The following is a 27,995-nucleotide window of genomic DNA, read 5'->3' as shown; positions in this document are numbered from 1 at the left end:
CTCATGGAAGGGCAGTTGCTCTGGTGAGTGAAGCCTCGTTGAAGGGGAAACCGTGGCGAGCATGTATGGTTTCATGGAAAGGTTGTTGCCTTGGTGAACCATGTGGCTTGGGCATGCGTGTCCTTATGCAATCCAATGGCATGGCAAGATGTTTTGTGGCTATGTATTCTGCCTATTTTCTTTTTGTAGGTAGTTAAAGCCACTTATGCATTTATGGATATTTGAGACACAGTTGGCTCTTGTGCCCGTGTCTAGTTATTATCCAGCTTATGCAATTATGGATTTTTGGGACACAGTTGGCTCTTGTGCCTGTGTCTATTGATTATTTGGCTTATGGATTTATGGATATTTTGGATGCAGCTGGCTCTTGTGGCTGTGTCTAGTTATTATCAGAGTTATTAACTCAAGATATGGAGAAAGATTCTTTCTCGATATGGTTGGCTCTTGTGCCCGTATCTGACTGCGAAAATATTATGGATTGGCAGTGCATCTGGAAGGATATCTTAGTGGTATCAGGTTTATACAGTTGTGGACAACTGCTTTATAAGACGGAGGGGATGTCACCGTTTGGTCCCCTTCACCAGTCTTGACCAGTGCTTCACACATTGCGCGGAACCAAGGTGTGAACGAGGATTTTCCACAGAAGAAAGCTAGAGCATTTTACTGGCATGGTTTGGCCTGAGAGATGGCCACACAGCATGAGCAGCATGGGATTTACACAGCATGGTTTATAAGTCGGTGTGGTCACACATCATTAAAGACGGCATGGACATTATTATTTTGGGCATGGAAAGGTGGACATAAGGAGGTGCCTAGATGAAACTTGGGCATCAAGCCAGGAAAAGCACAGAAGTTGATATTTTTGGGCTAAAACTTGGAGTACAAGCCAAGGAAAGCATAAAGTTGATATTTTGGGCTGAAACTTGGAGCACCCACACCTTGGTTTATTGTAAAAGCTTCTCTCTCAATAAAGAAGTGCCTACAGGGGGCAGGCTGTTCCGGCTCAGTGCGGTGTTTTTATATTGTATATTGTTCTTCTATTGTGTTTTCATTTTGTGTTTGGTATTTGAAGTGTTGGTCCAAACAGTCCACCAAAACTTGCCAGAAAACACCCACAAAGTAGGTACATCGAAGAAGAGCACGTTGAAAATGCCACAAGTTTGTGGCACTCCACACGTGAAGAAGAGGACCACCAACTGCTGTCCAGAGATCTGTTCCAAATGCCAACACCGTGAAAGCATAGGTTCGACAGTCCCCTCTAAAGCGAAGGCAAGGTTGAAGCACACGGGAAGAAACACCTCCACTGCTGCCCGGGCTGAAAACGCAGCCCATGCACCACCACCACCACCACCACCACCACCACCACCACCACCAATGGATGATGGAGAAGTTAGCATAGGAGAGAGAGAGCTGCTGCCACCACAAAAACGCAGCCATAAAAGCTGAAGAACAACACGCTAGAAAAAAAAACGCAACCATCATGATGAAAATGCAGCAGCTAGAGGAAAATACAGCCACTAAGTGTAACGGGAGGCGGACGCGTGTATTGGAATCGTATAAATGTGAACAAGATTTTGAGCACTTAACACTTGAGCATTACAACCACAAAGCTGAAAATGACAGTACACCACATAAAGGGGCCGATGATAGGCTGACCCTCCCCCTTTAGGTTATATTACCAAAAGAGTTTGCAAAGTACAAGATTACGGGTGCCTGGGGATTCACCACCAGCCTGCACCTGATTCTTCCAAATGCATTATGAATGAATACATTTCAAACAAGAGAATCTGTAGGTACATCTGCCCTACACACAGGTATATCCGCCCTGCACAAGCCTCTTCACAGGTACATCCGCCCTGCACAAGAGTATCACAATCCTCATAGGTACTCCGCCCTGCACAAGATGTAAATGGATCTTTAGGCCCTGTTTCCACGCGAGAAACTGATCCAAAAACCTGTGTTCTCCGCGAGCAAGTGTTCCCAATGCTTGCCCTAAGCACCTGCTATACCAGGAATCCTTGAGACACATCCATGCTCACATATTCCATTGCTGTCCGGCCTGTTTTGTGCAATAACCAGTCCATACACATGCCCATGTATAATACATACATGCATCCGCATGTTTCTAGGCCTGACACGCATCCGCATGTCCCTAGAATATAGGGGTTTGTGACATTCCCCCCGGCTTCTAATCAGTTGACCGCAACTGAAAAGCCTCCAGATAGGCCTTCAAAAGATCTGGGTAATCCTCGAAGTAGGCCTCATCCATCCATTTCGCATCCAAAGCTGAATAATTCTTGAACTTCACAAGGTATCTACGAACAAGTTTGCCTCCCGCAAGCTTTCGTTCCTTGTGAAAAACAATCTGTTCAGGTTGAAGAATCTCTTCCAGCCCATCCACCTCGGGTGGGTCTTCCAAAACCGGCCCAAACGGTGTCGGTCCCACATAAGGCCTCAATAGGCTCACATGAAAAGCATTATGCATGTTCCAATGATCTGGGAGTACAAGCTGAAATGCAACATCATTGATCTTCTCCAAGATCTGAAAAGGTCCATAGTACCTGTTGGAAAGTTTAGGGTACTTTCCCTCTTTCCCTGGCCTCTTCCGAAGGCATGCCTTTTCAAATTTCAGCAAGACCCAATTACTTTGTTTGAATTGTACATCCCTTCTATGCTTATCAGCTGCCTTTTTATTCTTGGTTTGAGACCTCTGTATGGCTGTCCGTACCTGTGCAAATGCAGTATCCAAGTCTCTGACATACTCATCTGCTGCAAAAATCTCATCCTTTGTATGAAGGATGGGTGGTAGTACCACCTTGCCATAGATAATCTCAAAGGGCGCCTTGCCCATAGAAGTATGTACCGTATTGTTGTAGGCGAACTCCACAAGTGGTAAATACTTCTCCCAATCCGATTTACGGTCGGATACATAAGATTTCAGCAAGTTGAGGACGGCTGAATTTGCTATTTCACTTTGCCCATCTGTCTGTGGATGGTAAGCTGATGAGAAGTTCAGCTTTGTACCCATATTGTCAAACAATGCGCGCCAAAATAAGCTTGTGGTTCTAGGATCTCTATCCCCCACAATAGATTTAGGCATGCCATGGTGTTAGAATATCTGTGCCAAAAACATCCTAGCCATATGAACTGGCTTTATTGTCTTGCGCACGGGAATGAAATGTGCCTGCTTGCTAAACCTGTCAATGATGATCCAAATAGCATCATTTCCTTGTGGCGTCCTTGGCAAATCCATAATGAAATCCATAGCAATGCTTTCACATGGTTCATTTGGTATAGGCAAAGGCTGAAGCAATCCACGTGCTTTATGTCTGTCAAACTTGACCTTTTGACATACCATACATTCACGTACATATGCTTCAATATCCTTGCGAATATGTGGCCAAAAGAAATACCTCTCCAAAGCTTGTGCTGTGGCCAAAATGCCTCTATGACCTGCATATGGAGGAGCATGGCACTCATCCATAACCTTATGGCGAAGGTTCTTTACGACACACATACGATTTTGCATCATGAGATATCCATCTCTTATGACATAAGATGGGACAGCAATATCCTCTTGCAAATCAGCCCATACATGTGCAAAATCCTCATCCAGATGATAAGTATTACGCATATCCGATAAGTCCTCATGGTATGCAACTGTAATAGCATGAACCTGTGGTCGTCTAGATAAGGCATCTGCCACCACATTCTTTTTCCCTGGAGTGTGTAAAATTTGAAAATGAAACATTGAGAGGAAATTTGCCCATCTCATATGCTTCTCTGAGAGCTTACTTTGAGTCAAAAAGTATCTCAAACTTTGATGATCAGTTTTGACCATAAAATCAGCCCCTAAAAGATAGTGTTTCCAAATAGTAAGGGCATGAATTACAGCCAACAACTCCTTCTCATAAACCTGTAAGTGAAGCTCTGCATGTTGCAAGCGTCTGCTCTCATAGGCAATGGCATGTCCTTCTTGGTTCAAAACAGCCCCTATGCAGTGCCCACATGCATCACATTCCACCACAAAAGGTTTGTGCAAATCCGGAATAATGAGTACCGGTCCCGAGATGATTGCACTCTTCAACTTTTGAAAGGCATCTCTCTCTTCTTGTGTCCATTTAAAGATTGCTTTCTTCTTCGTTAATGCTGTGCGGAATTCGGTCGCTGTCCGCCGGACAGTTCCGTCGCCGTCCGTTTCCTCCGCCAGTTCCGGCCACCAGAAGCCGGCGGACTAGTGGGGAGCCCACCACCGCCGCTCAGCCCACTGGCGGCACCGCTCTCTCCAGCCAGCGGCGATAGTGCTGCCCGAAGCGCCTCCGTCCGTCAGCACTCCGTCCCGGCCGCCCACAACCGCGCCGTCACATCTCTGTCCCGGCCGCCCACAGCCGCAGTCGTCCGCTGCCCCTGCTCCATTCTGCTCACTGGTAGCCGACCCGCCGTCGCCGTTGGTGCCCCGTTCCCGTTGCCGTCATCCGTCCTGGTCCGACCTCCGCACGCGGCCAGGCCGACGACTCCAGGCCGTTCCAGGCCCCCGCGAACCTGCGCCCTCCGTGCTAGCCCACGGCTGCCGCCAAGTCCTGGTGCAGCGGCGCATGCTCTCCGCCTACCTCGTCATCTTTATTTGCCCGACGACCCTGCGCTCTAGCTTCCCGTCGCTCTGCGCTCCTGGCAGCTCCGGAGGCTCCCTCTCGCTCCACCTGCGCCTGTGCCTGGCTGCTGCTGCTCGGATCCCTCTGCACGCCTTAGCCAGGCTGCTGGCCTGTTAGCTCTATTCGCCTGTGTGCTCCCCGCCTAGCACCTGCTTCACACGTGCTGCCATTGCCTAAAGGTATTCTCTGTACACATTTTTGTTCAAACACAAATACAAAATTTGCAGCCATTTCATTGCAGGTCAGATACAATTTTGCAGACACTACAGTGCATGTGGTGAAAATATGCAGATTTTGCAGACACTACAGTGCATGTGGTAAAGGGTTCAAGCGATTTGGGGGATTTCTCAATTTCAGGACAAACTGAAAAAATTGGGCATGTTGCTTTGCCTGCAATTTGGGGGTTTTCAAAATTGAGGTCAAAATCAGCAAATTGAACCTCTTTCATTTGCAAAAATTTGGGGCTTTTGTCAAAATTGGCCAATTAGATGCACATTGAAGCGATTGGAGTGCATAAAAATTGGGGATTTTCAGATTGGAGCATGTAATTGGGCATTACAGCTGTGATTTGTCGCGTATGTATACACATTGTGTGTAATTGGACAATTTGGTGCAGGTTTACACTTGCTCTGGTTTGTAGGCGTACATTTGCACAGGACATTTGGTTACCTGGCAGTGCACATTGGTGCTTGGTTTGCTTGCAGGTGTATTTTGTTGACATGGCATAGAATGCTACAGATGTATTTGGTGTGCTCACCCAGGAGGACAAGTTGGATGGATCTAACTACTCACTCTGGAGTTTCATGATCCGTAATTTGCTGGTAGCCAAAGGGCTTTGGGGCATTGTGTGTGGTGATGACACACGCCCACTTACCATATAGCCAGCCACGCCTCAAAGGGGAGGTGCTCAAAGAGCTCCTGATGTAGAACCTGCTCCCACACAAGAGCAGAAGAGATGGGACTCTAGAGATGCACAGGCCATGTCATTGATAGCCCTTTCAGTGAAAAGGACTATTATTCCGCACATTTGTTCTTGCAAGACATCGAAGCTTGCATGGGACACATTGGAAGCAATGTATCAGGTAGGCAACGAGGCAAGAGTTGCCTACTTGAAGAGGCAATTGGATCTTCTTTCTATGGATGAGGGTGACTCCATGGCAGATCATCTCACCAAAGTGAAAGATTTGCAGGAACAATTGCTCAACATTGATGAGGTTATCCCAGACAGACAGATGGTCACCAACACTCTTCATTCTTTACCGCCTTCCTACTTGGGCTTTCACACCTGTCTCAACCTCTCAATGAGAGGAGGTGGTGATCCCGTCACTTTTGAAGAGCTCGTGGGTTTACTCTTGCAGGAAGAGCAAACAAGAGCAAACTTATCGAGCAACCGTGGTGGAGACAAGGCATTTACAGCCAAGGATAAGGGTAAAGCAAAGAGTTTTAAGCATGGGGGACAACAGTCTAGCAAAGCTGGTCATGGACAGCCCTCTTCTGGTGGTGAAAAGTCTGACAAAGGGGATGCAAACAAGCCCAAAAAGAAGAGCAAATGTCACTACTGCCATAAGCCTGGACACTACATCAGTGAATGTAGGAAGCGGATTGCAAAAGAGAAAAGGAAAGAAGCAGGCAATGCAGTAGCAAACTCTTCTGATGACAAAGCACAGCAATCAGCTAATGTAATCCAAGAAGAGTACACTTTTTTGGTCACATGCACTAGTTGCACACCAAGTGCTTCAGACACTGATATGTCTTGCATTGCATCTAACAGACAGAATGCATCATGGTATTTTGATAGTGGTGCTTCAAGCCACATCACTTCATGCAAAGATGTATTTCAGCACTTGGTTTATGCTTCAAATGGCCGCACTGTATCATGTGCAGATCATACCACATATCCAGTAACGGGAATTGGCAATGTCATACTTATTGCAGCCAATGGTGCCAATATTTGTATGAAAAATGTATTGTATGTTCCAGGGATAAAGAAAAATCTGCTCTCCGTCTCAGCCATAAACGACCAAGGTTTAAAGGTTGAATTTGAAGATGGGAAGTGTTTGGTAAAAGACCCATCAAAGGGTTATGAAATAGTCACTTCTGGAACACGATACAAAGGCTTGTATAAGCTGGACAGCTATGACAAGCGTACTTATGATGCAAATACAGTGGCTGCCCACACTCCTGCTATGCATGATGCAGAGCTATGGCATGCTCGTTTTGGGCATGTAAATTTTTGGAGTTTGATGCTTTTGCAGAAGCATCATATGGTTGATAATATGCTGCCTCTTGAGTCTCCACCAAGACATGTATGTCAGGGGTGTATTTTGGAAAAGATGCAACGAAAACCATTTCCCAAAGATGGAGCTGTTAGAGCTGAAAGTAAATTACAGCTCATACATAGTGATGTATGTGGTCCAATGCGGACACCATCCATAGAGGGGCATCTTTACTTCGTCACATTCATTGATGACTACTCCAGGTTTGCTTGGGCTTACCCCTTGAAAGTGAAAGCATATGTGTTTACATGCTTTCGACACTTTGTAGCAATGGCTGAAAATATGTGTGGATGTAAAGTCCAAACACTCCGCTCAGATAGAGGTGGAGAATACATGTCAAATGCATTCATGAATTATATGCTTCAAAAGGGCATCAAACACCAATGTACTGTGCCTTATACACCGTAGCAGAATGGTGTAGCTGAAAGGAAAAATAGATCTCTCATGGAGATGGCAAGATGCATGGTCAAAGCACAAAAGTTGCCTCACAAATTTTGGATGGAAGCTATAATGTGTGCAACTCATGTGTTAAACAGGTGTCCAACAAAAGCTTTGAAAACCATAACACCATTTGAGGCATGGTATAGCCGAAAGCCAACAGTGGATTATATGCGTACATTTGGATGTTTGGCATATGCACATGTGCCAGAACAACTCCGAACAAAGCTAGATGACAAAGCAATTAAATGCATTTTTGTGGGCTACAGCAATGAAAGCAAAGGATACCGTCTTTATAATCCAACTACACGAAGGATTTTTGTCAGTAGAGATGTGGTATTTGCTGAAAATTCAGAACAGCCCATGTACAGCTTGTATAAAAGCAATGATACAGGCATACAGGACATATTTGATGGACTTTTACCCATTGCAATTAGGGGGGATTCAGATCAGCCAGCCCCTACACAAGAAAATCCTCACGTAGAACATGTGGAACAGCCAGCCATTCAGCCTCCTTCTATGGAAGAAGTGGAAGATCTTGTCAGGGAAGAGCAAACAGCCATAGACACAGCCAAGTCAGTGCCAAGATGGTTGCTGAAAACTTTGCAAGAAAGCAAACTTGCAGCTCTACTCACAGGTAGAACAAGGGCTAGTTCCAGCCATGCTTTGAATATACATCGTGGAGAGTTTGCATTAGCAATGGGTGGTCTGACCCATATACTGATAGAGACTTTACAGGATGCAGCGAGAGAGACATATCCACATACTCAGCCTGGACAGAGACAGCGTTCTGGGTGTATGCCCCAAAACAACTGGTATGATGAGGAGTGCAGAGAGACAAGAGCCCGACTGCAGCGGGAGGTTGCTTTGGGAGTCACTACTCACCGACAGTCAGGTATTGCCTTCCGGCGCCTTGTGCGAAGGAAGAAGCGGGCCTTCCTTGCTCAGCTAGAGCAGGAATTATACCAGCTGTTCTTGAGCCAGGATTCGAGGGAGGCTTGGCGTTTGTTTCACGAGTCCTCCCCTGCTTTGGCCATCACTTCTACATAGGTCTGGGGTAGTTATGCAGCATCTCTATATATAGTTCCTGGACAGACACTTTTTCCTGACCCGCCAGCACCATGCCCACAGACATGTACTTTCTTTACCGCAGAGATGGTAAGGAAGGCCATTGATAGGATGAAGACTGGGAGAGCATATGATCATGATGGATTGGTCGCTGAGCACTTTATCGATGCGAGAGACATGCTGGCAGAGCTTCTAGCAGTGATGTTCAATCGTGCTATGTGTGAAGGCTTACCCGAGACTTGGAGTATGTCCACCATCGTGCCTATCTTCAAGTCAGGGGACCCTATGATGGGCAGAGAGAGAGGGCATTCGAGTAGAGGGACAGGTAGGGTTCATGAGAGGTTTCTCTACTCTTGACCACATCTTGACTCTGCGGGCCATTATTGAGGAGGGCAGGTGGCATGGGCGATGGATTTATTGTAGCTTTGTGGACTTCCGCAAAGCATTTGATACAGTGCCCAGAGCCAGATTGATGAGGCGATTACAGGAGATGGGGGTACCCACAGAGCTCATATGGGGGATTATGGCTTTATATAGATCAGTTGTAGGACAGGTACGCACCCCAGAGGGGGTCTCTACTTTGGTTCACTCCACTATAGGAGTGAAGCAAGGTTGCCCATTATCTCCTTCATTGTTTGGTATGTATATGGATGAGGCTTCTGACTACATTCAGAGATTGGGGGACAGAGGAGCCCAGCTAGCAGGTACATGGATCCCACTATTGTTATATGCTGATGATATTGTGTTGATCTCTGACTCCCCTTAGGGTATGCAGCATCATTTGGATGCTTTACATGAGTTTGCACATGATAGTGGATTGTTTGTCAACCTTGGCAAAACCAAGGTTATGGTGTTTAACACCACGCCACAGTGGGTTAGGCGATCAGCTCCCACATTTACATATGGGCAAGAGATTGTGGAGTATACAAATGCATATACATATCTTGGGATAGTATTCAGTGGGCCAGTGTTTTCGATGAGGAGAGCAGCAGAGACTAGATTGACTAGAGCACATGCAGCCCTGGGTGGTTTGGAGAGGATGTGTTCGCAGGTTCAATTTCAGGAACCTCGAACGAAACTTTGGCTTTTTGACACTCTAGTGACATCAACTATGCTTTATGGAGTGCAGATATGGGGACCTTCAGTGGGCCATCACAGCGCAGGCGGGTGGAGAGGTATGGAGAGGCCTTTGGTATCTATGATTTCTAGGATTATTAGAGCCGGTACCTCATGAGATTATTCGAGCAGAGCTGGCGGCTGCCCCTCTGGTGATTGAGGTTCTTACGAGATCAGTCTCCTACGTACATGGCTTGTGGGATCTCCCCCGAGACAGATATGCACGCCTCACCCTTGAGTCCTCCCGACAGTTAGCTTTACAGGGAGACACGGCTTGTTGGTATGGACAGATGACATCTTGGTTCCAGGCACATGGTTTTAGCATGGACAGATTGCCTCCCTTCCAGTATTCTTTGGAGGCACCCTCTCTCACTCTCACATGGACAGAGATTACCAGACTCATTTGTTAGGATTTAGTTCAGCTGGACATTAGGAGGACATGGATACAGCCGTCTGAGGAGCTGGGCACGAAGATGGCTTTCTACAGAGAGCATTTTCTTCAGCTCACAGCAGATGGTTTTGTGATCAGACGCAGTTACATGGATGTACACTTGTCTCATGCAGTACGATGTGCTATTGGTCAGATTTGCACATCCTCACACCAGCTTGAGATTGAGATTGGCCGCTATACAGGTATACCAGCTGAGGCCAGGATATGTCGAGTATGCCATGGGGAGCCAGAGACAGAGCTGCATTATATATGCCATTGTACTGCATACTATGAGATACGTGGTCGTTTCCACTGTTTATTCAGAGAGGGTTTTGACCACTTTCCAGAGTCATGGGATACCAGGACCAGAGGTGTTTGGGATTGTTCTTGCTTGAGCTGCGGAGATATAGAGATAGCCTGCTTAGGCGCACATAGAGCCAGACTCAGAGGCACATTATGGACTTCTTTAGTCCAGCCATCACTGCGCCAGATGGACCACAGCAGGAGCAGGACATGGATACTGCCCACACCAGAGGTACATTGATTGATCGTGCGATTGAGCTTGGGTGGTCTAGAGGCCCACGACTACGGAGGAGGGCATCCCAGCATAGACGGAGGTTGCAGCGGCGGATTCGGATTATTCTTGCGAGACATGCGGGACACCCAGTCAGGGTGCTGACCTCAGAGGATATTGAGGAGATCCGCCAGCGTCCGATGCGGCACATATTATGAGATGGAGGCACCTCCATAGTGTACCCCCCCGTCCCACATGATATTGTATCCCCTCACTGTACTCCACTCACCTCCATAGCGTACCCCCCCCCCCCCCCCTCTCAGTATATTCACACCCTATAAGGGTTTCTGTTTACCTTCCAGTTCCAGTTTCATTTTCTAGGTGCCAGTAGTATCATCTTTATTTTTCATTTTTTGGTTTTTTGCCCAGACATTGTATCAGATCCACCATGATGTAGCTTTTTGGTCTCATAGGTCATTATGGCCTTTTGAAGACGTTAATATAACATTTTATTTCATTTCATTTCATTTCTCTTTCTCTCTAAATCTCTTAAAGTTTGAAGTCATAAAAGTGGATCGCTAAACTCGCGAAACTCAGGATATAGAAGGCGGTGTGAGACTTGTGTGATAGGATCCTTAATTACGAATACTTCCGCTGCATGTTACACTCTCACAACGCGGAAATGCTGAAAATGGAGAACTAGGATTGGTGGACACTGTCGGACATGATTTCAAGCAACGATGATGTTGACGATGAATTTTTGTTGCGGAAAATTCAAAGGATTTGTTACGAGCTGCATCCGCAGGCACAAACAGGCACTATGGATGCCAGGAACAGCCCCAAATCAGCCCAACCGGCCCTTGGAATGACAATGTACCTCTATGACTAGCATAAGGAGAAGCATGAAACTCTTCCATAATCTTTCGCCTCATATTAGGCATCACACATAGGTAGTTATCCTTCATGAGATAGCCATCTTTGATCACATATGAAGCATATGCATGACCAGCCATCAAATCAGTCCATAAAGTTGCAGAATCTGGATTGGAAATGATACAAATCTCGCATGGTAGAGAGGTCCCCTTGTGAGGCAATGGAAATTGCGGCCACACATGGTCTCCTACAACATTCTTCTTTCTCGGAGTGTGCACCATCTGAAATGACACATAAAGAGGAAGTTTGCCATCCTCATATGCTTCTCAGAAAGTTGAAAGTATCTTAGGCTTTGGTGATCTGTCTTCACCGTAAAATCAGCCCCAAGAAGATAATGTTTCCAAATGGTTAAGACATGAATTATAGCTAATAACTCTTTCTCATAGATGCCCAAAGAAAGCTTGGCATCATGCAAACGATGGCTCTCACAGAACATTGCATGTCCCTCTTGATTTAGGACAGCTCCAATGCAATTTCTACAAACATCACACTCCACACTAAAAGGTTTCTGTAAGTCCAAAATTATCAACACCGGCCCACTTATGAGTACCTTCTTAAGTTAGCAGAATGCATCCCTCTCATCCGCGGTCCATTCGAATACAACTTTTTTCTTAGTAAGCTCATGTGGAGAGGCAATCCAAGAAAAATGCCTTATGAAGCGTCGACAATAGCTTCGTACTTCATGTATGGATGTCAACGCTAGCCAATTGCGACCAGCATCAAGTTTTGCGGGGTCCATTCTTTTACTATCCTTGAACACAATGTGTCCCGAATAGTGTATTTCCGAAAGGAAGAATGCACTCTTTTTGTCGTTTATAAAGAGCTTATGATTGTGAAGCTTTTTAAAAACTATGGCCAAATGAGCTCTATGTTCCTTCTCATTCTTGGAGAACACCAAGATGTCATCAAAGAACACATGTGTGAATCTCCGATGCTCACAAAAGTTGCGATCCATCATTCTATTGAATGTAGCCTGGGCATTCGTGAGACCAAACGGCATGAGTAGGTACTCAAAAAGTTCAAAAGTTGCTTGAAATGCCATCTTGTGAACATTTTGCTGTACCACACACACCTAGTTGTACATGCTCTTCAAATTAATGTGGCTAAAGCATGCCAACCCATCAAGCTTATTAAGAATGTCATCTATGTGTGGAATCGGAAAATGATTCTTGATGGTAAGCTTGTTTAATGCCCGGTAGTCAACACACATATGGTAAGACCCATCCTTCTTTTGTACGAAGAGTACAGGGGAGCAAAATGGTGAGGAGCTTGGCTGAATCAAACCCTTCTCCAAAAGCTCATTTATCTGCTTCATTATCTCCTCTTGTTGCGTGGCATTCACGCGGTAGACGAGTCTTTTAGGTAGAGAACTTCCTGGAACCATGTCAATGCGATGATCTTCGAGCCTTTTAGGTGGTAGCCCTTGAGGCAAAGTGTCAGCAAAGCGATCTTTAAATTCAGTAAGAAAATTCAGCCTCTTGAGTGAGAATATCCATATGCACATCACTATGTTCAACGTTATCATGAACACAAACCAAGTACATGGAAAGACCCTTTTTCATTGCTTTATTAATTTGTATGTGAGATACAATGGGAATAGAGTCTCCCTCCTTGCTAGCATCAATAACATGCATGCAGCCTTTATGCATAAAAGAAAATCTGTTCGTCTTGTAATCCTTGCGGAGATCAAGACAGTGCTGCCATGGCTTGCCAAGCAACACATCACATCCATGCAATGGTGCAACCAAAAAGTTTTCATGGTCTAACGTAGCTTGCCTATGATAGGCGTAACCTGCACCTCTTTGCCCACAAAGGCGGCTTTGGTCTCAATTTGGGGTCCCAAGTCCCCTACGTCAATCCCAAAGCGGCGGTCGTTTGCACGGAGATGATGTTATCCGTGGCCAGTGTTGCCAGGTGTTTCTGAAACGGCAGGTATGAAACGGGTTTCATACGTTTTGAAACGTTTCATAAAAGGTAAGAAACGGGTACAAAAAGGTTTCATACAAAATAGAAAAAGCATGTATATTATTAACTTGAAATATACAAAAGAAGGAACTGTTGACATAGATATGATGATATCACAAATCACGTGGGTGATCATTGCGAGTCCTCTTGGAGACACTTTGACGTGCTTCAGGCTCTCCCAGATTGGGAATATCCTCAAGGGGGATACCTAGCTGCAAGGCCTTCCAAGCCTTGAGGCTATCATAGATTTCTTGTGGCACATGCTTACATGGCCCGATGCCAAAACCCTTTGTTTGTGACAAATGTGCCTTCAGCCTGGTGACACTGCCATGGTGCTTATCAACACAAAAGTTGCATTTCCACTTTCCGGAGCCCGAGCCACCATATCTAGACTCGAAGGTGACATTGTTCCAAAGAGAATCACTTGTTTGAGGCATCCTACAAGGCGGGGATAAATGCAGATTGTTGGCCCTGCAAGTGCAACACAGAACATAAACTAATCTCATAATATGATTCATGATTTTAACTGTCATCTTGGCCAACAATAGAGCAAGGGGAAGAGAAGGTAGATAGCCTTAGAAGTAAAGCCTCAATAGAGCAAGGGTGGACCGTGGAAGATATGCCATAAATATTGATGGAAGAGAAAAAAGTGTGCTCCTTTGTGAGTTGTGCAGAGAAAACCAACATAAAGCAAAACATGACATTACCCGTTTGGAAGACCTCCACAAGGCCCAAGGACACCAAGGAGCAGGCGGGCTGACATGAGCGATGGCAGGCTGGCACACAAATCGGCGAAAAGTCACAGGCGGCCGCCACTGGGAAACGTGAACGAAAGTGCGCCGTACGAAACGATTCGTTTTTTAGGTTTTTGAAATATGCATGATGAAAAAAACGCGTTTCGTACAGGATGAAACGTTTCGAAACGTTTCGTACGTTTCCAACCTGTACGAAACACGTTTCTATGCAACTGTGTCCGTGGCACAAATATATCAAACATAAAGAGAGCGGGCAAATCCTTGATTTGGTGCCAAGTTTTGCATGAAGACAAACAGGGTTAGGGTTAGGGTTTACACAGGTTCAAGCAAGCGTGGAAAACAAGGAGAAGAAGTGAACACTACTGCTGTATTCTTCAATGATAGAAAAATCAAGTACAAGCCACATGATAGTGACCCCTAAAGGATAAGTGTTCACATGTCCGGCCATAAATGTGTCGGGTGGACCAAAACACTTATAAACTGCATATAAGTGAAACTGAACTAAACTGGGGGAAAAAACCTCCACTAACTGAAGTAAAAAGTGCCCCAGTAACCTATTGATGATCACTAGCACTCCTCTGGGTGCATACACAGCATAAAACCCAACAAACCCCCCTGGAGTGATATGTGATCACTGTACATCATCCACCAAAAGGAAACAAATTCAAAGCATTGCGGAATGCTTCAAATTTCGGACGTGGTAATGCCTTGGTGAAGATGTCTGCCACATTCTGATCTGTAGGACAGTAGATCAGACTGATATCTCCTGCCGGGAGTCTCTCCCGAACAAAATGATAGTGAATCTCAATGTGTTTCGTGCGAGCATGAAACACAGGATTCCTGGCCACAGCAATGGCACTCTGACTATCAGTATAGATAGGTGTAGGCTCCTCCACTGAAATATCCATATCAGTCATAAGACGACGCAGCCAAACACACTCAACAGTAGTAGTGTAGGCTGCTCTGTACTCTGCCTCACAAGACGAAGTGGCCACTGTGGTCTGTTTCTTGCTTAGCCAAGAAATGCATGAAGCGCCAAGGAAGAAACAATTTCCACTAGTGGAATGTCTGGTATCAAAGTCACCAGCCCAATCTGAATCACTGTAAGCATGTAACTGCATGTCACCCCCCTCAGGATAAAGCAACCCAAGAGACAAGGTACCCTGCAAATAACGGAATACACGCTTCACAGCTTACCAATGTGACAACCGTGGGCTGTGCATGAATCTGCTCAACTGAGAGACTGCATACTGAATGTCTGGCCTTGTATTACACAAGTATATGAGGCACCCAACAGCCTGAGCATATGTAGTGGCATCAAAGGAAACACTGTCATCTTGTAGTGACAGTTTCATCCCAGGCTCCATAGGAGTACTAATAGGCTTGCAATCCTGAAATTTAAACTTCTCCAGAAGTTTAGCAACATAACGTGATTGCAACAACCCAATGCCTCTGTTATCCTGCACAAACTGTATGCCCAAATAGTAATGTACAAGGCCCAAGTCAGACATGTCAAATGTCTGTTGCAGTATCTCCTTAAAAGTTGCAATTTTGTCATCATTTGATCCCATGAGCAAGAGATCATCCACATAAAGACTGATGACCAGCAGATCTGTCTCTTCTTTCTTCACATACAAAGTGGTCTCTGATGGACTGTTCACAAATCCCTGAGTGAGTAGAAAAGCATCTATTTTTGCATACCAAGCTCGTGGAGCTTGTTTCAAACCATACAAGGCCTTTTTCAGCCTGCATACTTTCCCCTCATGACCATGTTCTGCAAATCCCATGGGCTGAAATACATAAACTTCCTCCTCGAGGTCCCCATGTAGGAATGCAGTCTTTATGTCCAACTGGTGAACAACCCAACCACGATGTGCAGCCAATGCAATGACACACCTAAGTGTCGACATACGGGATGTAGGAGCAAATGTCTCCTCATAATCAATGCCCTTCTTCTGTGCATAGCCCTTTGCAACTAGACGGGCTTTGTACCTGTCAATGGATCCATCTGCATGTCTTTTCAACTTATAGACCCATTTAGTACCAATGGCTTTCTTGCCTTTGGGCAGATCAACCAAATCCCATGTTTGATTCTTTTTAATAGAATCAATCTCATTCTGCATGGCTTTGTTCCAATGCACATTATCTCGTGCATCCACAAATGAATCAGGCTCATCATCATCCTGTAAACTGGCTGCCATAACCAGATTCAAATCCATGATGTGTGCATGCTCATTGGTCCTTGTCTCCCTACGAGTACGACCAGCAAGAGGACCCTCTAAATGGCTGTCCTGTAATGTCCTCAAATACCATCTAGGTATATGTCTGACCTGTGGTGCCTGCTGTCCCATATTTGGTTCAGCTTCTGGCTCATTTGGCTGCTGAATTTCTGCACCACCTACATCATTTGCTGGCTGTCCAGTACCCTCATGAGTTGGATCACCAACTGTAGAATGAAACTCCATGGGTAGTAGACCTTCAAAAACATCATTTTCAGCCTGATTTGCCTCATAACCAGCCATGGATATTTTTGATTTTTCATCAAAAATCACATCCCGACTGATGAATATCTTCCTGGATAGTGGGTCATATAACGTGTAGCCCTTGCTCTCACGGCTATACCCAACAAAAATGCATTTTGTGGCTTTATCATCAAGCTTCCTCCTCAACTCTTTGGGTATGTGTGCATAAGCAAGACACCCAAAGATACGAAAATGCGATACAGAAGGCTTGCGGCCATGCCAAGCCTCAAAAGGAGTAATAGAAACCAATGCCTTTGTGGGACATCGATTTAAAATATGACAAGCACACATTACTGCTTCCACCCAAAAGATATGTGGTAGTCTTTTTGCCTTTAGCATACATCTGGCCATCTCCATGAGTGACCGATTTTTCCTTTCTGCAACCCCATTCTGCTCTGGAGTGTAAGGAGTAGTATACTGATGTTTTATACCTCTACTCCCAAGAAAGGAATTCAGCAGATGTGACATATATTCCCCCCCTCGGTCAGAACGGAGAGTCTTCACCTTGCATCCTGACTCTGTCTCAGCAAGTGCTACAAAGGCCAAAAATGCATCATATACCTGTGATTTCTGTGTCAAAGGATAGACCCAGCATATACGAGAGAAGTCATCAATAAATGTTGCAAAATAAAAGCAACCACCTAATGACTTCGTCTGCATGGGACCACAAAGATCACTGTGTATAAGTTGCAACTTTGCAGTTGCTCTTAGAGCCTGATCACGTGGGAAGGAAAACCTGTGCATTTTTCCCAAAATACATCCTTCACAAATGTGATCTGGAGGCTTCTCCATGAGAGGTAGATCTGTAAACATATTATGTCGCTGCATAAGCATAAGACTACCAAAATTTACATGCCCCATGCGAGCATGCCATAACTCCGCATCAACCATAGCTGGAGTAAGAGTGAATGCATGATAAGCAGACTGATCCACTGGCTGAAATGCATCCAACTCATAAAGTCCATGACATAATGTACCAGTAAGCATCAAGGTCAAGGCATTTGCTTTGTCTCTGACCATGCATTTATCATCATCAAAATGGACTTGCATTCCACAATGTGCTAAAGAAGAAATGGACAACAAATTCTTCTTTATCCCTGGTACATATAAGGCATCTGTAAGGCGGAGAATGGAGCCATCAATGGCTGTAAGCTGAATCTCCCCAATGCCACACACTGGATATGAAGCATTGTTGGCACACTGAACAGTTTTGCCAACAGGGGCAGGGCAAACATGACTAAACAAATCCCTGCGAGATGTGATATGCTTTGAGGCACCACTATCAAAATACCAAGTACATGCATGCTCTGTCATACTGAGTGCCTGTGAAGACCAAGAGGCATCATAGCTGCATGTAAAAAAACAGTAATCCCTGTCCTCAACAAAAGAAGCAGTCTCTGGAGGAGCTTTAGGAGCATCATTAACAGACATCCCAGCTTCCTTTGCCTTCTCTTTGGCAATCCTCTTCCTACATTCCGTGATGTAGTGACCTGGCTTCTTACAGTAATGACATTTGCCCTTCTTCTTGGGCTGTCCATCACCTTTCTTGGTATCCTGTGAAGAACCACCATCACCTGAATTTTGATTTGCACTCTTTGGCTGAGATTTCCCTTTCCCCTTTTGACCTGTAGTAAATGCTTGTTCAGCATTTGTGTTCATATTCATATTCTTCCTCATTTGCTCCTCTTGTAGTAAGAGAGCGACAAGTTCCTGATACTTGAGGGGTTCAACAACATTCCTCATGCTGAGGTTTAAAGAGGTATGGAAAGCCAAGTAAGATCTTGGCAAAGAGTGCAAGATGGTGGACACAAGCTGTGTCTCAGGAATAATCTCATCCACATTGATGAGTTGCTCTCTCAAATCCTGCAGCTTGTTTAAGTGGCTAGACATATCATCTCCTTCATTCATTTTCTGATTTTCAAGCTCTCTTTTCAAAAATGAGATCCTAGCCTCATTACGAGCAGCATACATCTGCTCCAAAGTCACCCATGCATTCTGTGAAGAGCCAGCTGAACGAATATGAGGTATAATGGACCTCTGAACTGACAATGCAATGAGTGACAAAGCTTGTGCATCCCTGGCATCCCATGTCTTTTGAGCATTTGTTCTCTGAACAGGCAATGGCTGTCCTGGAGCCTGTACCTGTTGTCCTCGTCCACGAGCACCCCCTTGGGGAGGAGTCTCTGGAGCCAATGGACCTGGACGTGGTTCATCACCACTAACAAAATCCCAAAGACCTTTAGCCACAAGCACATTTTTCAGCATAAAACTCCACAAGGAGTAGTTCGTGCCATCCAATTTGTCTTCCTTAGACAAATATGTGAATACATCACTTTGCTGTTGATTTGCCATTATGCTTTACGCACAATGTTGTACCTGTTTACCAAAAAACCCAATAACAGAAACCCTGATAACAACTGTATTCCACTGAATACAGTTCACCCAAATCTGCCTGCACTCTCAATCCTCTGAATGTGCAGCTCAATGCACCAATGACTGAGTAGAGCAGCAAATGGCATACACAATGCCAAAATGCCCCAAAAATGCCCAAATTTGCTGCACCCAAACTGTGCAAAAAACCTGTATATTTTCTTGCTAGAAAATCTGCCTGTTGTGCCTGTATATTTTCACAGAGAAAATAAAAATGCCCAAAAATCAAAACTTGTAATGCTTACCAGCTGAGATTTCAACAGGTACAAGTTGACTGTAGTGTGCAGATACGTGGACTGTTGTACTGTGCAGGTACTCGTAGCAAGTACAGTCGATTGTATGCAGGTACAGTACGAAAGCAGTCCTCTGTAAGCAAGCAGGTACAGTACGGGTACTGAGGCGACCACAGTACCGTACTGACAAAGTTGACCAGAGCTGTGCAGGTACAGTCGGCGCTGTCTTGTACAGTTGGCGCAGGCAGCTTACAGGCGTTTGGCTGCGCTTGACTGTACGGTGGCTGGTACACGTACGCTGAGGTTGTAGGCGGCGTGCTGTACCCGACAGAAGGCTACGTGCAGTAGTTATAGGCGGCGTACTATAGTACCCGACTGAAGGCGACCAGGTACAGGCAGCAGGCGCAGAGGTTATCTGACGGCGCACAGGTGATGGTGGCTTCGCTTGACTGTACGGGCTGGTACAGCTTCTGAAGGCGATGCAGGCAGCGCAGATTGAATGTACGTATGCTGTACGGGCAGATGCAGCAAAGACTTGGCAGTGTACGGGCAGTGCTAAGCACAGCTTCAACAGCTCTGATACCAATTGAAGACAAACAGGGTTAGGGTTAGGGTTTACACAGGTTCAAGCAAGCGTGGAAAACAAGGAGAAGAAGTGAACACTACTGCTGTATTCTTCAATGATAGAAAAATCAAGTACAAGCCACATGATAGTGACCCCTAAAGGATAAGTGTTCACATGTCCGGCCATAAATGTGCCGGGTGGACCAAAACACTTATAAACTGCATATAAGTGAAACTGAACTAAACTGGGGGAAAAAACCTCCACTAACTGAAGTAAAAAGTGCCCCAGTAACCTACTGATGATCACTAGCACTCCTCTGGGTGCATACACAGCATAAAACCCAACATTGCATACCACCCTCTCATTGCCTTCATGACTAGTATTCCCTTGCACATTGGGAACTTCATGCACAATCACTCTAGGTTGCTTGTTGCTTTCATTTTTCTTACGTTGAGGACATTCTCTAAACATATGGTCTTTGCTCCCACATGCAAAGCACTTCCCTGCCTTCACATATTGATTCCTTTTTTTTCCCCTTCTGACTGGCCTTAGGTCCAAGATCCTCCTCTAGTTACCGTTTTTCACCGCCCGTAGGCGCCCACTTGTAGGCTTATCCGCCTGCAGGCGATGCCGCCGAGGAAGCGTCTTGTGGGGTTTTTGGACCCAGAACCTTAATCACCTTCACCACTTGGGCTATCACCTCATTGGCACATAGTGATCCCTTTGCTCGGGTATGAGTCCAAACTTGTGCCTTTTGTTGATATTATCAGTTTTTTTCCTTATGTTTGGCCTCTTTCGAGACCCATTTAGGTGGTTGTCCACCTTTTTGTAGGTTTTAGACAGCCCTCTTTGCTTGATCTTTTGTTCTAATTGCTCGGTGGCAAGAACAAAGGCTATGAGCTGTTACAAAGTTTGATTTGGATGAAGTTCCAAGCCCGATTGATAGATGAGATGTAATCCGGACTCAAATGCATGGAACTGGGGTCCTGAGCACTTGGATCCACACATTGGGATCTTGAATGTATGGAGGGGAGGGGTCCATGGAGGAAATCCATCATCGAGCAGGAGAGGGTGGCTGCAAGATCTGAAATAGTGAAGTGAGGCTGAGAGAAGAGGCCTCCATCGTGCGTCGGTGACGTGTAAGGATCACATCGATCTAGGCTTGATGGATTGGTGGTGGTTGTGGTCTAGCGGGTCGAGGTCATCTTGCAGCTCGGAGCACTGTGGCTCGTGGTAGAGCGACCCCTCTACTCCTAGATACTGTCCTGGTCTGATGAAGTGCCCGATCTGCTGGTGGAGTAGGTACAAGATGCTGGGGCTGGAAGAAGTTGGTGATCCTGAGCTGGGCTGAACTAGCTCGTGAGGTCTGTGCTTTGAGGAGGCTCTCTCTGTATCGTCGTAGCTCCAGCAAGAACAAGCCCAAGCATCTCTAGTCTGGATAATCCATTATACGGCTAATAGGACCAAACCCCTCTCTGAAAAGGCAATGGTATCTCCCTCTGGTCTCATAGTAGATTGAGCATCGGCATACATAATGCTCCTCATACTCCACCTCTCTGTTGCATAATCTGCAAATCTTGTCCTCCTTGGGTATCCTAGTTGCTCGGACGGCCTCGATCTCTAGGGAATGGGATGAAACTCGAAGCTGACCAATAGCAATCCTCATGGCATGAGACAAAGATATCCATGTAGCCTAGTCTCGGTATGAACCCATCCTCAGTGAGCCTAAGGAATCGATCTCGATAATACTGCATATTGGCGGGCAAGGGCCGCACTGGGTTAATCCAAGTGTCCCTAATGTGTGCTTGAAGCAAATCATATCGGAGCACTTGGTTACGGTCCACATGGGAAAGCCTAAGGTATGGTGAGTCTGAGTCATACCAGTAGAAAGGGAGCTGGTCAATCCGAAGTCCATGTGCCGTAACCATGTGATGACAGAGCCATACCAAGATGAGTGCGTGGCTCTCGTAGCAATCGCATGTGAAGACTCCAGGAGTTGTGTGGGTCCTCCTCTCTCTCTCTCTCTCTCTATATATATATATATATATATATACATCAGCAGACTGGCAACGGATTAAACCGCCACCACTGATCCTCATGCTATCACAAATGATTCGCAGCAAACCATCTGTCCCACATCACATCATTCAAGCGGAATTTGCTGCATCCCCCATGGTTATAGAGGCACTCTTTCAGACAATTACCTATATATATAGTTAAATATATATAGTTATATATAACTATATATATAGTTATATATAACTATATAACTATATATATATATATATAACTATATATATATATAACTATATATATATATATATATATATATATATATATATATATATAGTTATATATATATATAGTTATATATGTATATATATATAAAACTATATATATATATATAGTTATATATATAGTATAGTTATATATATAGTATAGTTATATAGTTATATATAGTTATATATATATAGTTATATAGTTATATATATATATATATAGTTATATATATATATATATAGTTATATATATATATATAGTTATATATATATATATCTGTCCCACATCACATCATTCAAGCGGAATTTGCTGCATCCCCCATGGTTATAGAGGCACTCTTTCAGACAATTACCTATATATATAGTTAAATATATATAGTTATATATAACTATATATATAGTTATATATAACTATATATATATATATATATATATAACTATATATAACTATATATATATATATATATAACTATATATATATATATATAACTATATATATATATATATATAACTATATATATATATATATATAACTATATATATATATATATATAACTATATATATATATATATATAACTATATATATATATATATATATATAACTATATAACTATACTATATAGTTATATAAAACTATATATATAGTTATATATAACTATATATATAGTTATATATATATATATATATATAACTATATATAACTATATAACTATACTCTATATATATATATATAGTTATATATATATATAGTTATATATATATATATATATAGTTATAGTTATATATATATAGTTATATATATATATATATATAAAACTATATATATATATAGTTATATATATAGTATAGTTATATAGTTATATATAGTTATATATATATATATAGTTATATATATATATATAGTTATATATATATATATATAGTTATATATATATATAGTTATATAACTATATATATATATATATATATAGTTATATATATATAGTTATATATAGTTATATATATATAACTATATATATATATAACTATATATATATATAGTTATATATATATATATAGTTATAACTATATATATATATATAGTTATAACTATATATATATATAGTTATATATATATATATGTATATATATATAACTATATATATAGTTTTATATATATATATGTATATATATATAACTATACATATAGTTATATATATATATAGTTATATATATATATATAGCTATATGAGTTATATATATATATAGTTATATATATATATAGCTATATGAGTTATATATATATATATATAGTTATAACTATATATATATATATATATGTATATATAGTTATATATATATATATATATATATATATATATAGTTATAGTTATATATATATATATATATATATATATATATATAAAACTATAACTATATATATATATAACTATAACTATATATATATATATATAACTATAACTATATATATATATATATATATATATATGTATATATATATAACTATAACTATATATATAGTTATATAACTATATATATATAACTATATATATATATAGTTATATATATATATATATAGTTAGTTATATAACTATATAACTATATATATATATATATAGTTATATAACTATATATATATATATATAGTTATATAACTATATATATATATATAGTTATATATATATAACTATAACTATATATATATATAATATATATACATAACTATATATATAACTATATAACTATATATATATAACTATATAACTATATATATAACTATATATATAACTATATATATATATAATATATAGTTATATATATATATATAGTTATATATAACTATATATATAGTTATATATAGTTATATATAACTATATACATATATATATATATATATATATATATATATATATAACTATAGTTATATATATAGTTATATAACTATACATATATATATATATATATATATATATATAACTATAGTTATATAACTATAGTTATATATATAGTTATATAACTATAAATATATATATAACTATAGTTATATATATATATATAACTATATATATATATATATATATATATATATAGTTAACTATATATATATATATAGTTAACTATATATATATATATAGTTAACTATATATATATATATATAGTTAACTATATATATATAGTTATATAACTATATATATATAGTTATATAGTTATATATAGTTATATAGTTATATATAGTTATATAACTATATATATATATATAGTTATATATATATATAGTTATATATATATAGTTATATATATAGTTATATATATATATATATATATATATATAGTTATATAATATAACTATATATATAATATATAACTATATATATATAGTTATATATAACTATATATATATAGTTATATATAACTATATATATATAGTTATATATAACTATATATATATAGTTATATATAACTATATATATATAGTTATATATAACTATATATATATAGTTATATAACTATATATATATATATATATAATATAACTATATATATAACTATAGTTATATAACTATATATAACTATAGTTATATAACTATATATAACTATAGTTATATAACTATATATAACTATATATAACTATAGTTATATATATATAACTAGTTATAACTATATAACTATATATAACTATAGTTATATATATATAACTATAGTTAACTATATATATATATATATATAACTATATATATATATGTATACATATATATATATATATAACTATATATATTATATGTATATAACTATATATAACTATAGTTATATAACTATATATAACTATATATAACTATATAACTATAGTTATATAACTATAGTTATAACTATATAACTAGTTATAACTATAGTTATATATATATAACGATAGTTAACTATATATATAACTATAGTTATAACTATATAACTAGTTATAACTATATAACTAGTTATAACTATAGTTATATATATATAACTATAGTTAACTATATATATAACTATAGTTATAGTTATATATATATATATATATAGTTATATATATATATATATATATATATATATAAGTGCAATGAGCCGGGACACTTTAGAGCCAACTGTCCCAAGATGACAACATCATTTTCCCAAGGTAGCAGAGGAAATCAAGGCCTTGGAACCCCTATCCACCAAGGTGCAAGAGGGTGGGCGTGGTAGAGGCCGCAGGGGAGCAGTTGCTAGGACCGCCTGTATTATAAGTGAAGAACCGACCTTGGAAATGGCTGAAGAAGAGAGTGCCACCGTCCATGCGGCAGTAGAACACCAAGGTCCGAATAAACAATTTGGTGTAATCCAAACCCCAGCCACTCATCAGGGTAAGCCATTTCAGCTTTTGATTGATTGTGGCAGTACCCATTCATTTCTTTCTCCTAGGTGTTTGCAAAAATTAAACTTGAGTCAAAAAACAGCTAGAAGAATGACTGTAGAGTTAGCCAGTGGGAAAGAAGTAGTATCTCGCCACTCTATAGGAAACCTTGATTTTGAGCTGGGTAATGAGCAAACTCATGGCCACTTTAGAGTCTTGCCATTAGGAATTTATGATGGAAACCATGGGATGGATTGGTTAATTGCAAACAAAGCTAGCATTCATTGTAACCAGGGGAGTATCACTTTTGAAAATGAGCATGGCCAAGTAATATCTGTTCAGGGGATATCAGGAAAACCTAAATCTAGGGTCGTCAAGGCAAAACATCTTCTGAAGGGAACACGCAAGGGTCAGCAAGTTTTCTTAGTCAAGCTCAACAAAGCCATTGAACCTAGTATGGAGACAGAACCCCCTTGGCTCCAAGAATTCTCTGACATCTTCCCTGATGAGCTTACAGGGCTACTGCCTCCTCGAGAAGTCGATCATGAAATCGATCCCTGGAGCTCAATAACTATATATAACTATATATAACTATAACTATAACTATAACTATAACTATATATATATATATATAGTTATATATAGTTATATATAGTTATAGTTTTATATATATATATATATATATAGTTATATATAGTTATAGTTATATATATATATATATATATAGTTATATATAGTTATAGTTATAGTTTTATATATATATATATATATATATATATATATATATATAGTTATATAGTTATATATATATATATATATATATAGTTATATATAGCTAACTATAGTTATATATAGTATATATATATATAGTTATATATAGTTATATAGTTATATATATATATATATATATATATATATATATATATATGTATATATATATATATATATATATGTATATATATATATATATATATATATGTATATATATATATATATATATATGTATATATACCTATAGTTATATATATGTATATATATATATAGGTAATATATACCTATAGTTATATATATATATATATATATACATATACATATATATATATATACATATACATATATATATATATACATATACATATATATATATACCTATATATATAGGTAATTGTCTGAAAGAGTGCCTCTATAACCATGGGGGATGTAGCAAATTCCGCTTGAATGATGTGATGTGGGACAGATGGTTTGTTGCGAATCATTTGTGATAGCATGAGGATCAGTGGCGGTTTAATCCGTTGCCAGTCTGCTGATGATAATCCTGGAAGGGGGTTGCATACATCATGGCTGGAGTGACCAAGGTGTCAAAGAGCCACCCCTTTGTCTAGGGTTTCTGGAAGTGAGACTGATGGCGCTGGCACTGGCACTGGCGCTCCAGGAGGGCTAGTGTGGCATATCCTTTGGTCAATCTATCCGGGAGGGCCTGCCGCATGGAGAAATGTCTCCCCGTATCGGTGAAGGTGATTCCAAGGTAGACATAAGAACTAGTCACCTCCACTCTACTGTCTCTGTATGTGATCACTGTATCCTTCATCACTTTCTGGGAAGTGTGAAAGACCATCGCCTTGGTTTTCCCAAGGTTAACTGAGAGCACCCGCTGTGTACAAAAATCCTGCAGTGCATCCATATGACGACTTACTGTGGCCTGAGAATCTGAGATAAGCAGCATAGAGGAGTATAGCAATGAAAGTGCCTGCCAAAGATGTACCTCTCCCGCCTGCCTGGTCAATAAAGGCTGAGATCTCATCAATATAGATACCAAAGAGTGTAGGAGATAGGGGGCATCTGTGTTTCACCCCAATGGTGCTAGTGATCTCCTCTAAAAAGCCCCCTGGGCATCTAACTCTCCCTACTATTAACTCATATAATGAAATGATCCCCTAGATCATATCCGATGGAACCCCCAGTAACTGCAATCTTTGCATCTAACTCTCCCCACTACCAGCTCATATAATGAAATGATCCCCCAAATCATATCCGATGGAACCGCCAGTAGTTGCAACCTCTGGAGCAAGCGGTCATGTGGCACTGTGTCAAAGGCTTTGCAGAAATCCACAAAGCAACAATAAAGGCGTCTGCCATCCGCCTTAGCTTGCTCAACGAGCCTCTTGAGAGTGAAGATATGATAGCTGGCCTGGCCTGGTGCGTGGAAGCCCTCCCTCTGTGCCAAGGCACTGAGCTGTGCCTCAAGAACTGATCCATAAAGCTTGGCCATGATATGGCCGATCATAATGGTCCTGTGGTTGCTGGGATCCATGGTATCCCCAGCCTTGTGGATAGGGGTAGTAGTATGAAGAGATCAGGTGTGTGGAAAGCCCTCTGAAAGTGCTCTGTTAAATATGTGCACTATAAGTGGGCGAGTGTTTCAGAGGCATAGGAGAGGTGCTCTCCTCTAACCTCTGTGTG

At 40.8% G+C, this 27,995-nt stretch overlaps 1 protein-coding gene across 2 annotated transcripts in view; it reads left to right on the top strand.

Moving 5' to 3' along the window:
- The window catches only part of LOC147604910 (Trimeric LpxA-like enzyme), a 109,145-nt gene that overhangs the window by 45,871 nt on the left and 35,279 nt on the right, over positions 1–27,995 (top strand). The window lies entirely within an intron of this gene.

Source organism: Cibotium barometz, chromosome 60 (assembly GCF_041138505.1).
Source record: "Cibotium barometz isolate CiBa-2024 chromosome 60, ASM4113850v1, whole genome shotgun sequence".
NCBI classification, from domain to species: Eukaryota; Viridiplantae; Streptophyta; class Polypodiopsida; order Cyatheales; family Cibotiaceae; genus Cibotium; species Cibotium barometz.
This window is presented reverse-complemented; position numbering and strand designations above follow the sequence as displayed.